The sequence below is a fragment of the Hibiscus syriacus genome, unplaced genomic scaffold (genome assembly GCF_006381635.1).
Source record: "Hibiscus syriacus cultivar Baekdansim isolate YM2019G1 unplaced genomic scaffold, ASM638163v2 tig00110013_pilon, whole genome shotgun sequence".
NCBI classification, from domain to species: Eukaryota; Viridiplantae; Streptophyta; class Magnoliopsida; order Malvales; family Malvaceae; genus Hibiscus; species Hibiscus syriacus.
Window position 1 is genome coordinate 2,282,270 of NW_024062563.1, and position 11,418 is coordinate 2,293,687.

At 38.2% G+C, this 11,418-nt stretch overlaps 1 pseudogene; it reads left to right on the forward strand.

Moving 5' to 3' along the window:
- The first annotated feature begins 4,994 nt into the window (after positions 1–4,994).
- Positions 4,995–11,095, forward strand: LOC120212402 (annotated as a pseudogene).
- The last annotated feature ends 323 nt before the right edge of the window (positions 11,096–11,418 follow it).

Sequence of the window (11,418 nt, forward strand, 5' to 3'; positions counted from 1 at the left end):
TGTACAATTTTATTTATAAATTGTTTCACGATTTAAATGATTTGACAAAATTTTATTTTTCCCATAAGTTTGGGGTGTTACAATTTATCATTGACAATTTGATAATTCAAACGAATGTCGTTTCTCAGAATAAATCTTTGAGAACTGACGGTGATATGGAAAGATTTTCTTCATCAAAGAGTCAAAATTTCTTATCCTCAGACTTTTCTGATGCATCGTGGAACACTTGAAGAGGAAACTTCAATCGTGGCAAAGGACGTGGTCGTTATAACAACAATATTAATGTCTATTATGCGAGAGGTTTGGTCTTCTGATTCAACACTTTTATTATCGGTTTGATCGTACCTTTATGGGTAACACCAGCGATGGCTCATCCAACAGTGGTTCGTGGGCCAACAAAGGCAGAATTCGTTACTCCAGGTGTAGTTAATTCCTGCTCAGGGTTAGTTTCATCTGGTTCAATTTCATGGTTCATGTCCAAATGGTAGGGAGAGGCCTATTGCCAATCCTTTTGTCGCCTCGATGTCTATGACGCCTTGTGTTCAACAATGGTTTGGAGGAAATTCAATATTACACGGTAGTTTTAATTCTCCTTCGGGTTTTGAAACGTCAAGAGTTAATCCCTCGTTTTCTCAATCGACATTTTCTCAACCGATGTTTTGTTCTCCACAATCATTCAACTCTTCTTTTCTACTTCGGTTTTTCCTATCTTTTAAAGTTCTCCTTCTTCTGATCTACATCAGATGTTGTTAACTGGGTTTCCTATTATTCTCAATTCGACCATGAATAAAAATGTTTTATGGTTTCCTGATTCTGGTGCGACTCGTCATGTTACTACAATCGAGCAAATCTTCGTTTTGAGGCTCTGTATACATGTACGTATTCGCTTCTTATGGGTAATAGTGAGAAGGCTTCTATTACTCATATAGATAAGGGTATTTTGCCTATGAAATTTAATAGTTTATATCTAAAAATGTGTTGTTTGTTCCTTTCATTACAAAAAATATAATATATGTTTCTCAGTTAATACATGATAATAATGTCTTTATTGAATTTCATCAACATGAGTGCTTTGTGAATGATTCACAGACTCGAGAGATTCTGCTTCGAGGAACACGTACTTCTGATGGGTCGTATGAGATACAAGTTGTGACTCCGATTGTTTTGAGTGATCAAAATGTTGAGATTAATTGTGCCTCGTTCACAGAATTTCTTGTTAAGATGCCTAGTGCGTGTACTTCTTGTTAGCAACGTAAATTACATAAATTGCCATTCTCTCTATCTGAGAATAAGTAGATGTTTCCTTTTTCAGTTAGTGGTTTTAGATGTTTGGGGATCTGCTTCTGTTGTTTCTGATGATTACTGTTATTATGTTTCCTTTATTGACGTTTTTAGTAGACATACTTGGTTGTTTCTTTTAAAGCACAAGTCTGACGTTTTTTTAATCTTTTACTAATTTTTATAGAATGGTTGAGGTTCAATTTAGTTGTCAGATTAAGCCCCTTCAAATATATGGTGGGGGTGAGTTCATTGCTTTAAAGACATGGTTAGTTCCACATAGAATTCAACACAGGTTAACTTGTCCTAGAACGTCTGAATAAAATGGTAATGCCGAGTGTAAGCATTGTCATATCGTGGAAATGGGTCTTACATTGCTAGCACAAGCATTGTTTTCCATAAAGTTTTGGAGTCATGTGTTTGTGACTATTATTTTTCTTATAAACAAATTACCCACTCCTGTGTTAGGTGATAGGTCTCTTCATGAAGCTTTGTTTAAGGTTAAGCCTAATTATTCATTTTTTCATGTGTTCGGGTGTGCTTTTTATCCTCACATGCTTTCATTTAATCATCATAAACTAGATTTTAGGACAAGTCAATATGTGTTTTTGGGTTACAGTGTTCTTCATAAGGGATATAAGTGTCTTGACAAGGATGGTCATATTGTCATTTCTCAGTATGTGGTTTTCGATGAAAATGTCTTCCCAAGCGCAGGTAATTTTAGTGCAGTCAAGGCAGCTGGAGAGGGAAGTTCTGTTATGGTACCTCTTGGTGTTGTTACTATTGTTCGATTTGTAGATCATGTTGATGGTTCAGTGGCTTGTGGATTGCCCAATACTAAAGTTTCTTCGACCAGTTCTCCTATGCCCTTTACTCATTTGAGTGAGTGTGTTAGTGTGTTTCTTGCTGAATTACCGGGTGTTTGTGATGATTCTTAGGTCGTGGCTATGTGTGACATGGTTGGCACATTTGGAGGTGTTGATGCTGCTCTCAGTAGTCTGGTTGATAGATCACAAGGAGAAAATATTAGTGGTTTACCTATTTCTAATCTTGATGTTGCTTCACATGATCTTAACCTTGAAGTTGCCTAAGTAACAATGGGATTCAGAAGCCACATCTTTTTTTGCTTCCTCAAAGCAGTCGAGTTTTGATCTTGAACCCCAAACCATTACAGAGATGTTTCATTGTTCAAAGTGGTGAGATGTTGCCTAAATTGAGTATGATGCCTTGATGGCCAATAACACGTGGACTCTTGTCGAGTTACCTAGGCATCGGACTGTTTTAGGGTGCAAGTGGATTTTTAATTGAAGAAAAATATTGATGGAACGATTGCTCGACACAAGGCACGCTTGGTTGCAAAGGGCTATTTGTAGCATGTTGGTCATGATTATCAAGAGACCTTTAGTATAATGGTCAAACCAGCCACGATAAGGACTATTTTGTCTGTTGCTTTGTTAGAGCAATGGGATTTGAGACAAGTTGACATCAACAACACTTTTCTAAATGGTGATTTGACTGAGGAGGTGTATATGAACAAGGTGACAAAAAAGTCATTGTTTGCAAGTTAAAAAAGGTCATTTATGGTCTGAAGCGTGCACCACGGGCGTGGTTTGAAAAACTTTGTGATTATTATCTACAAGGTTTGTTTTATCAAAAACATGTGTCTCCTTGTTTGTTAAAAAGACTGGTGACAACTTGGTTTACCTTCTTGTTTATGTGGATGACATCATTTTCACTGACAGTGATAAGTCTGACATAAAAAAGATAGTTTCTGACCTTGATAGAGTTTTTTCTTTAAAATATCTAGGTAATTTGAATTATATTTTGGATGTGCAGGTATCCTATGGTCGTGATGGTCTTTTTTTGAATCAGAAGAAGTACATTGAGGAGCATTTGGTTTCGTGTGGCTTGGATAAGGCAAAGAGTCTATCTACACCAATGGTCTCTAGCTGCAGATTGTCTCTCCATCATGGCACTCCTCTTCTTAATCCCATTAAGTAAAGAAATATTATGGGTGCACCTGCAATATATTCTTATCACCAGATCGGATATTACCTTTGTTGTCAACAGGGTTTGTCAATTTATGCAGTCGCCAATGGATAAACATTTTTATGATGTTAAGTGTATCTTAAGGTATCTTCATGGTACTTTAGATTATGGAAAGGAAATACGCTTGTTCTTCTTGTTTACAAATCACCAGGTTTGCTGGTTTTGATTGGGGAGCTGATGTGGATGATATTCGGTCTACGATGGGTTTCTTTATTTTTTTAGGTGTGAATCATGTCTCTTGGGTTTCAAAGAAATATCAAGTTGTCTCTCGTTCTACTGCTGAAGCAGTGTATAGGAGTGTTGCTTGTGCAACTACTGAGGTCTTGTGGTTAGAAGCTTTGTTACGTGACTTGCATGTTGTTTCGCCTATAAAACTGGTTTTATGGTGTGATAACTCAAATGCAGTTGATGTTTCTGCAAACCCTGTTCTTTATTCCAAGTTCAAGCATGTTGAGATGGATTTGTTCTTTGTTAGGGAGAGTGTTGTGTCTGGTCAGTTGGTGGTGAATGAAGTTCCTGCTTGTGAACAGGTTGTTGATATATTGACTAAGCCCTTGTCATGCTATTTGTTCACTCGGTTTCGTGATAAACGAGTTCAATCCAGCATTGCATGTGGTAAAACTGTGGTTTGGTAGTTGTTTTTTCGTTTGCAATATGTTTCTTTGTTTTTTCTTTGTAGATTATGTGCTGGTTTTTGTTGGTTTTGCTTGTTTGTTTTGTTTTCAAATGAAAAAAGGGGAATGGGAAAGTTTAGTAAGCATGGAGAATGTTAAGGGTATAGACCTTCCTAAACGCAGGTAGGGTTGTTATGTTGCATTAGGTATTTTCTGTTACAGTTGTTGATGTTGTTGAGTCTACTAGGAGGTTGTTAGCAGTCTCAGCTATACATTTGACACCGTTCCTCTTGTATAAAGGTACTTGGTTCATCTTGGATCAGTACAAGTTGATTAATAAAATATATGACAATACTGTCTCTCTTCCCACATTTCTTTATCAATAAATAATCTAGTGACTATTTTATAACTTTTAATAGTTAATAAAACAAAGTCTTATAGTCTATGGATCATTTTATAACTTCCTTTAATAGTAATTCAAGTAGACCCGGTCTATCTATATTCAAAAGTGTTCGTACTTTGTCTACTGTTTTCTTAGGGTCACTACCTCACTTCCTTTAATAGTACTGGGATACTTGCAGTACGGTGAAATCTAAAAGAAAAGAGTGAATAATAAGTAATAAAAATTATTTTAATATTGATTAAATACATAATTATTTTAAGTTGGAACTGTATTAATACTACATATAATTAAGCATCAGGAGGTGGACTTTATTATATTGCTCCTGGTTTTGGCAGGTTGTTGTGGTAAGTTTTTCTTTGAGGAATATGTGTTATTGCATTTGCTAAGATGAACTCCTGTTATTGTAGTGGTTATGATTGTGGTTTTCACAATTATTTTACATTGATTACAATAAAATTATTTTATTGTAATTTGTGATCTTATACATGACTGTTTTCTAGTTGAAAAGAATCTCTTTTATTATAGATAAAGGGACAAAAGATATACAATAATCAAAATCATATACTAAAAATATAATCATATTAAATCCTAAACGGTGGCATCGGAGTATGAATTCAAGCATTATATGTAGACATTATTCAGGCAAACGCTTTCAAAATCTTCCGTCATTTGTTTGTATACATAACACAATGATGAACTCAGGAACACCGGTTAAGCTTCCGGTTATAGATTTCTCAAACCAAAACCTGAAACCGGGCAGCCCTAAATGGGATTCGGCCAAACACCAAGTCCGTGAAGCACTAGAGGAGTACGGTTGTTTCGAGGCTTCGTTGGACCAAGTGTTGGAGCTTCGAGATGCAGTATTTGGAGCCATGGAAGAGGCCTTCGACTTGCCTTTGGAAGCAAAAAAAGCTCTACGTTTCCGCCAAGGTCTTTGAAGGCTATTCTGGGGATCCATCGAAATTGCTCGAAAGCTTCATGATTGATGAAGCCCAGATCGCTGAAAACATTGAACAACGCCTGACTACAACCTTGTGGCCTCACGGAAACATAAGCTTCAGGTTCAAAATAATAACTCTTTCCACTTACCCTTTCTTTTACCATTCAAAAATATTGATTCATCTAGAGAAGACAATCGGGAGGCAGATTTTGGAGATTTTTGGTGTTGAAAAGTACGCCGATGAGCTCTTTGACAACACAAATTACAAGCTAAAGCTCAGCAAATATAAAGCGCCCCAAAACGGCGAGCCAACCAGTGGCATAATTGCTCACCGCGACGAGAATTGTTGGAGAAGTCAAGAATTGCGGCTGATCAGGGCACCGCCTATATATTTGTTTTTCAATAAAAGATTAGAGTTTTCAGCAAAAGAGACACCGAACTAATATTTAATTAAAATTAAAATTAGGTTAATTATTTTTTAGCCACTACATTCTTTAGGGTATTTACAAGATTAGTCATTAAGCTTCAACTATAAATACCCTAGCTCATTTAACTTCAAAATCATCCCAAAATCTTCCAGTTTTCTCTCAAGTATGTTTTGTAAACACCTGTAATTTTTTTCTTTAGTAAAAGATTTGCAGCAGTCCGGAGAAGTAAGCACAATTGGCTGAACTCCGTTATCAATTTTTCGGGTATTATTTTTCCGCTTTTATTTTGTATTCTCACTAATCTGGCTATAGGAAAATTACTTGTTACTCGTTTATTTCCCAACAACTGGTAATCAGAGCTTTTGGGTTGTGAATTTTATCAATTTTTTTATGAGGTTACTATTAATTACTATTCATGTGAATAGTAAATTTCGTGAATAGTAAAATTTTGTCGGCGATACGAATTTGTCGACGGAGGTGTTATAATACACGGTGGTTCGCACAAATTGTCAGAAACGGTCCGAATAAGCCAGATTCGAGTGGGAGCGATGGCTGCAGACGAAGGGAAGGTGAAAATTGAAAAGTTCGATGGTGCGGACTTTGGTTTTTGGAAGATGCAGATCGAAGATTTTCTGTACCAGAAAAATCTATATCAACCCCTCTCAGGAAAGCAACCAGAGGGCATGAAGAATGAAGACTGGACTCTTCTCGACCGACAAGCCCTCGGAGTTATCCGACTGACATTGTCCCGAAATGTTGCTTTCAACATAGCAAAGGAAAAGACCACGGCGGGTCTTATGGCGGCTCTCTCCAGTATGTATGAGAAGTCATCGGCCTCAAACAAAGTTCATTTGATAAGGCGATTATTCAATTTGCGGATGACGGAAGGAGCATCAGTGGCTCAACACTTGAATGAACTCAACACAATCACAACCCAGCTGAGTTCCGTGGAAATTGAATTTGATGATGAAGTTCGAGCTTTAATTCTCTTATCATTTCTATCAGACAGTTGGAATGCTACTGTTACAGCAGTTAGCAGCTCGTCGGGAAATAGTAAATTGAAATTCGACGATGTTTGGGATCTGGTACTGAGCGAAGAAATTCGACGGAGAGAATCGGGTGAAGCATCAACCTCCCCAGCCTTACACACGGAGTCCAGAGGGAGAACTTCAGAAAGAAATTCAAATTGTGGCAGATCGAATTCCAGACGGGGAAAATCAAGAACGGGAAAGAAAGATTTTTCCTGTTATAATTGTGGCAAGAAGGGTCACTTTAAAAGGGATTATCGAGCACTAAAGAAAGATATCGGCGCACAGGAATCTGCAAACATGATAGAGGAGACAGGTGATGCCATGATTCTAAGCGTCAACAGTCTGATTGAATCCTGGATCTTGGATTCAGTGGCATCTTTACACTCCACCCCATGCCGAGAAATCATGGAGAACTATGTCAGTGGTGATTTTTGGGAAGGTTCATCTAGCCGATGATGAAACCTTGAAGATCGTCGGAAAATGAGACATCCGATTAAAGTTGCCAAACCAGACCACCTGGACGCTGAAAGGAGTGAGACATATTCCTGGCCTCAAAAGAAATTTGATTTCTGTAAGACAGCTTGATGGTGAAGGATTTAGCACAACTTTTTTCAGGCTGTGAATGGAAGATTACTAAAGGAGCACTCGTCATTGCTCGTGGTAAGAAAACTAGTACTCTCTATATAACCTCAAATTTAGAGAATATCATTACAGTAGCAGATGCTGATGGAAAATCAAACCTATGGCACCAAAGGCTTGGCCATATGAGCGAGAAAGGGATGAAGACACTTTTGTCAAAGGGGAAGTTGCCGGATCTAAAGAATGTAGATGTCGGACTATACGAGGATTGCATCTTTGGCAAACAAAAGAAAGTCAGCTTTGCAAAGATTGGTAAGACACCCAAGGCTGAAAAGTTAGAGTTGATTCATACTGATGTATGGAGACCATCTCCAGTTCCATCTCTTGCAAGCTCATTATATTATGTCACCTTCATCGATGATTCTACAAGGAAGGTGTGGGTTTATTTTCTGAAGAAGAAATCAGAAGTCTTTGATACCTTCAGAAAATGGAAGGCCATGGTGGAAAATGAGACTGGTCTGAAAGTCAAGCGGTTGAGGTCTGACAATGGAGGAGAGTACAAAAAATAGGAGATTCAGAGATTTCTGCGCAAACAATGGGATCAAGATGGAGGCAACAGTTCCCATGACACCGCAGCAGAATGGCGTAGCAGGGCGCATGAACAGAACTCTGAATGAACGTGCCAGAAGCATGAGGATACATGCCAGATTACCCAAATTTCTATGGGCTGAAGCTATCAACACTGCAACTTACCTGATCAACCGTGGGCCTTCAGTTCCTTTGGATGGCAGAATACCAGAGGAAGTTTGGAGCAAGAAATAAATAAACCTTTCACACTTAAGAGTGTTTGGTTGTATTTCTTATGTACACATAGACTCTGCTGAAAGAAGTAAACTTGATGCTAAGTTCAACAAATGTGCCTTTGTTGGTTATGGCGGTGATGAGTTCGGTTACCGGTTTTGGGACTATGAAAATCGGAAGATCATCAGAAGCAGAGATGTCATTTTCAATGAGAATATGATGTACAAAGACAGGTCAACTATAGAATCAAGCAGTTCAAATACTAAAGCTGAAACAAAGGAATTTGCTGAGTTCGAGGAGATTTCTGGAAATGATGTTCAGATCAGTCCTGAAGCAGTTCAAGAAGAACCAGGCACACCGGAACTAAGACGCTCCTCCAGAATTCCTAAACCAACCCAACGGTATTCTCATTCTTTGCACTACTTGTTGCTGACCGACAATGGTGAACCAGAGTGCTATGATGAAGCAATGCAAGTGGAGGATTCAGTCAAGTGGGAGTCTTCCATGAAAGATGAGATGGACTCGCTTATGTCAAATCAGACGTGGGAATTAGTTGAATTACCACCAGGCAAGAAAGTGATCTATAACAAGTGGATCTACATGATCAAAGAAGAGCACGATGGGAGCAAACGCTACAAAGCAAGATTGGTTGTCAAAGGCTTTCAGCAAAAAGAAGGTATTTACTACAATGAAATTTTCTCTCCAGTCGTAAAACTGTCTACAATCAGACTGGTGTTAAAAATTGTAGCTGCAGAGAATTTACACCTTGAGCAGTTAGATGTAAAGACAGCTTTCCTTCATGGTGATTTGGAGGAAGAAATCTATATGAGGCAGTCAGAAGGCTTCATAGAGGCAGGCAAGAAAAACCTGGTATGCAGGTTGAAGAAGAGCTTGTATGGTTTAAACCAAGCTCCTAGACAGTGGTACAAGAAGTTCGATTGTTTCATGAGTAGCAGTGGTTTTACCAGTTGCCAAGCAGATCATTGTTGCTACATCAATAGGTTCGACAACAACTTCATTATTTTATTGTTGTATGTTGATGACATGCTCGTTGCAGGCTCAGACATGCAAGAGATTATAAACTTGAAGCAAAAATTGTTGAAGCAGTTTGCAATGAAAGACCTGGGCGCTGCAAAGCAGATTCTTGGGATGAGGATCAAGAGAGACACAAAGTCGGGGACTTTGATGTTATCACAGGCTGAGTACATCAACAAAGTACTCTCCAGGTTCAACATGCAAGATGCTAAACCAGTAAGTACACCTTTAGGTGTTCATTTTAGACTCTCCAAAGAACAGTCACCAAAGACGGAGTAAGAACGTGCACACATGGTGAAAGTGCCATATGCCTCAGCAATTGGAAGTCTGATGTATGCCATGGTTTGTACTAGACCAGATATTACTCATGCAGTGGGAGCTGTTAGCAGGTACATGAATAATCAGGGCAAAGTACACTGGGAAATAGTCAAATGAATCCTCAGATATCTGCGGGGTACTACAAACAAAGCACTTTGTTTCAAAGGTGGAGATACTATACTGACAGGCTATGTAGATACTGACTTAGCCGGAAATATTGACATCAGAAAGAGCACTACAGGGTATGTCTATACTCTAGGAGGAACTGCAGTGAGTTGGGTTTCTCAATTACAGAAGATAGTTGCTCTCTCCACAACTGAAGCAGAATATGTCGCTGTTACGGAAGCCAGCAAAGAGATGGTCTGGCTCCAAAGTTTCTTGGAAGAGTTAGACAAGAAACAAGAAAATAATGTCTTGTACTACGATAGTCAAAGTGCTATCCATCTAGCAAAGAATCAGTCTTTTCATTCCAGGACAAAGCATATACAATTGAGATATCATTTTATCCGGTCTCTTCTGGAAGATGGGATTTTGAAACTTGAAAAGATTAGTGGAGCTCAAAATCCGGCAGACATGTTGACAAAGACGGTGACCACGGACAAACTGAAGTTGTGTTCAGCTTCAGTTGGCATGCTAGAGTAACAAGACCAGAAATGCCGCTGCATTGATCGAGGTGTAAAGACAGATTAAAATCAGTCTTCAAGTGGGAGATTATTGGAGAAGTCAAGAATTGCGGCTGACAGGGGGGCACCGCCTATGTTTTTTTTTTCAATAAAAGGCTAGAGTTTTCAGCAAAAGGGGCACCGAATTCGGTGCCCCAATATTTTATTGAAATTAAAATTGGGTTAATTATTTTTTAGCCATTGCACTCTTTAGGGTATTTACAAGATTAGTCCTTAAGCTTCAACTATAAATACCCTAGCTCATTTAGCTTCAAAATCATCCCAAAATCTTCCAGTTCTCTCTCAAGTGTGTTTTGTAAACACCTGCAATTTTTTCTTTAGTAAAAGATCTGCAGCAGTCCGGAGACGTAAACATAATTGGCTGAACTCCGTTATCAATTTTTCGGGTATTATTTTTTCGCTTTTATTTTGTATTCTCACTAATCTGGCTATAGGGAAATTACTTGTTACTCGTTTATTTCCCAACAAGAATATGGTGACTCTATTGTATCAAAATGAAGTTGATGGATTGCAGATTCATAACAAAGATGGCGAGTGGATGAATGTGAAACCCTCACCCAACTCTTTCATAGTTATGGTGGGAGAGTCCCAAAGAGTAATGTCACTTATTCATCATACATTCTTCATTGTTTAAACCTAAAAAAACCCATGATTTGATTAATCAAAATTAATACTTTATTACAGGCATGGTTAAATGGTGGCCTGTCTTCCACTTATCATCATGTGTTGATGAAGGAGAATAAGGCCAGGTACGTGGTGGGAGTATTTGCAGGCACCAGAGCAGGATACCATGTAAAGGCTCCGGATGAGCTTGTGAATGACGAAAATCCCATCATGTTCAAACCCTTTGACTACGAAGAATATTTAAGGTTTTACATTGGCCAGGTCCATCTTGGTCATGTTGATTCTAATCTCCAAGCTTACTGCGGTGTTTAAGATCTGGGCATAAATATTACAGTTCAAAATAATAGGGTAAAAGAAAGTTGTCCGATTATGGTCTGATGTAAAATACGCCTGCACTCTTATGATTTGAAAAGTGTATCTTATAATCTCTTCTGCTACACCTGATCTTAAAGGTTATTGTAGTATCTAAGATTTGGGTATAAATAATTGTTATATATATATATGTATGTAATGTAAGGAATTGTGTGATCAAGCTCTTGGTATTTCTATGTGTTAATGTGTTCGGTTCAATTATGGGAGTATAATTTTCAACTTGTTAGTGCAATTTTTTTCAAAAACTTGAAAATCACTGGGCA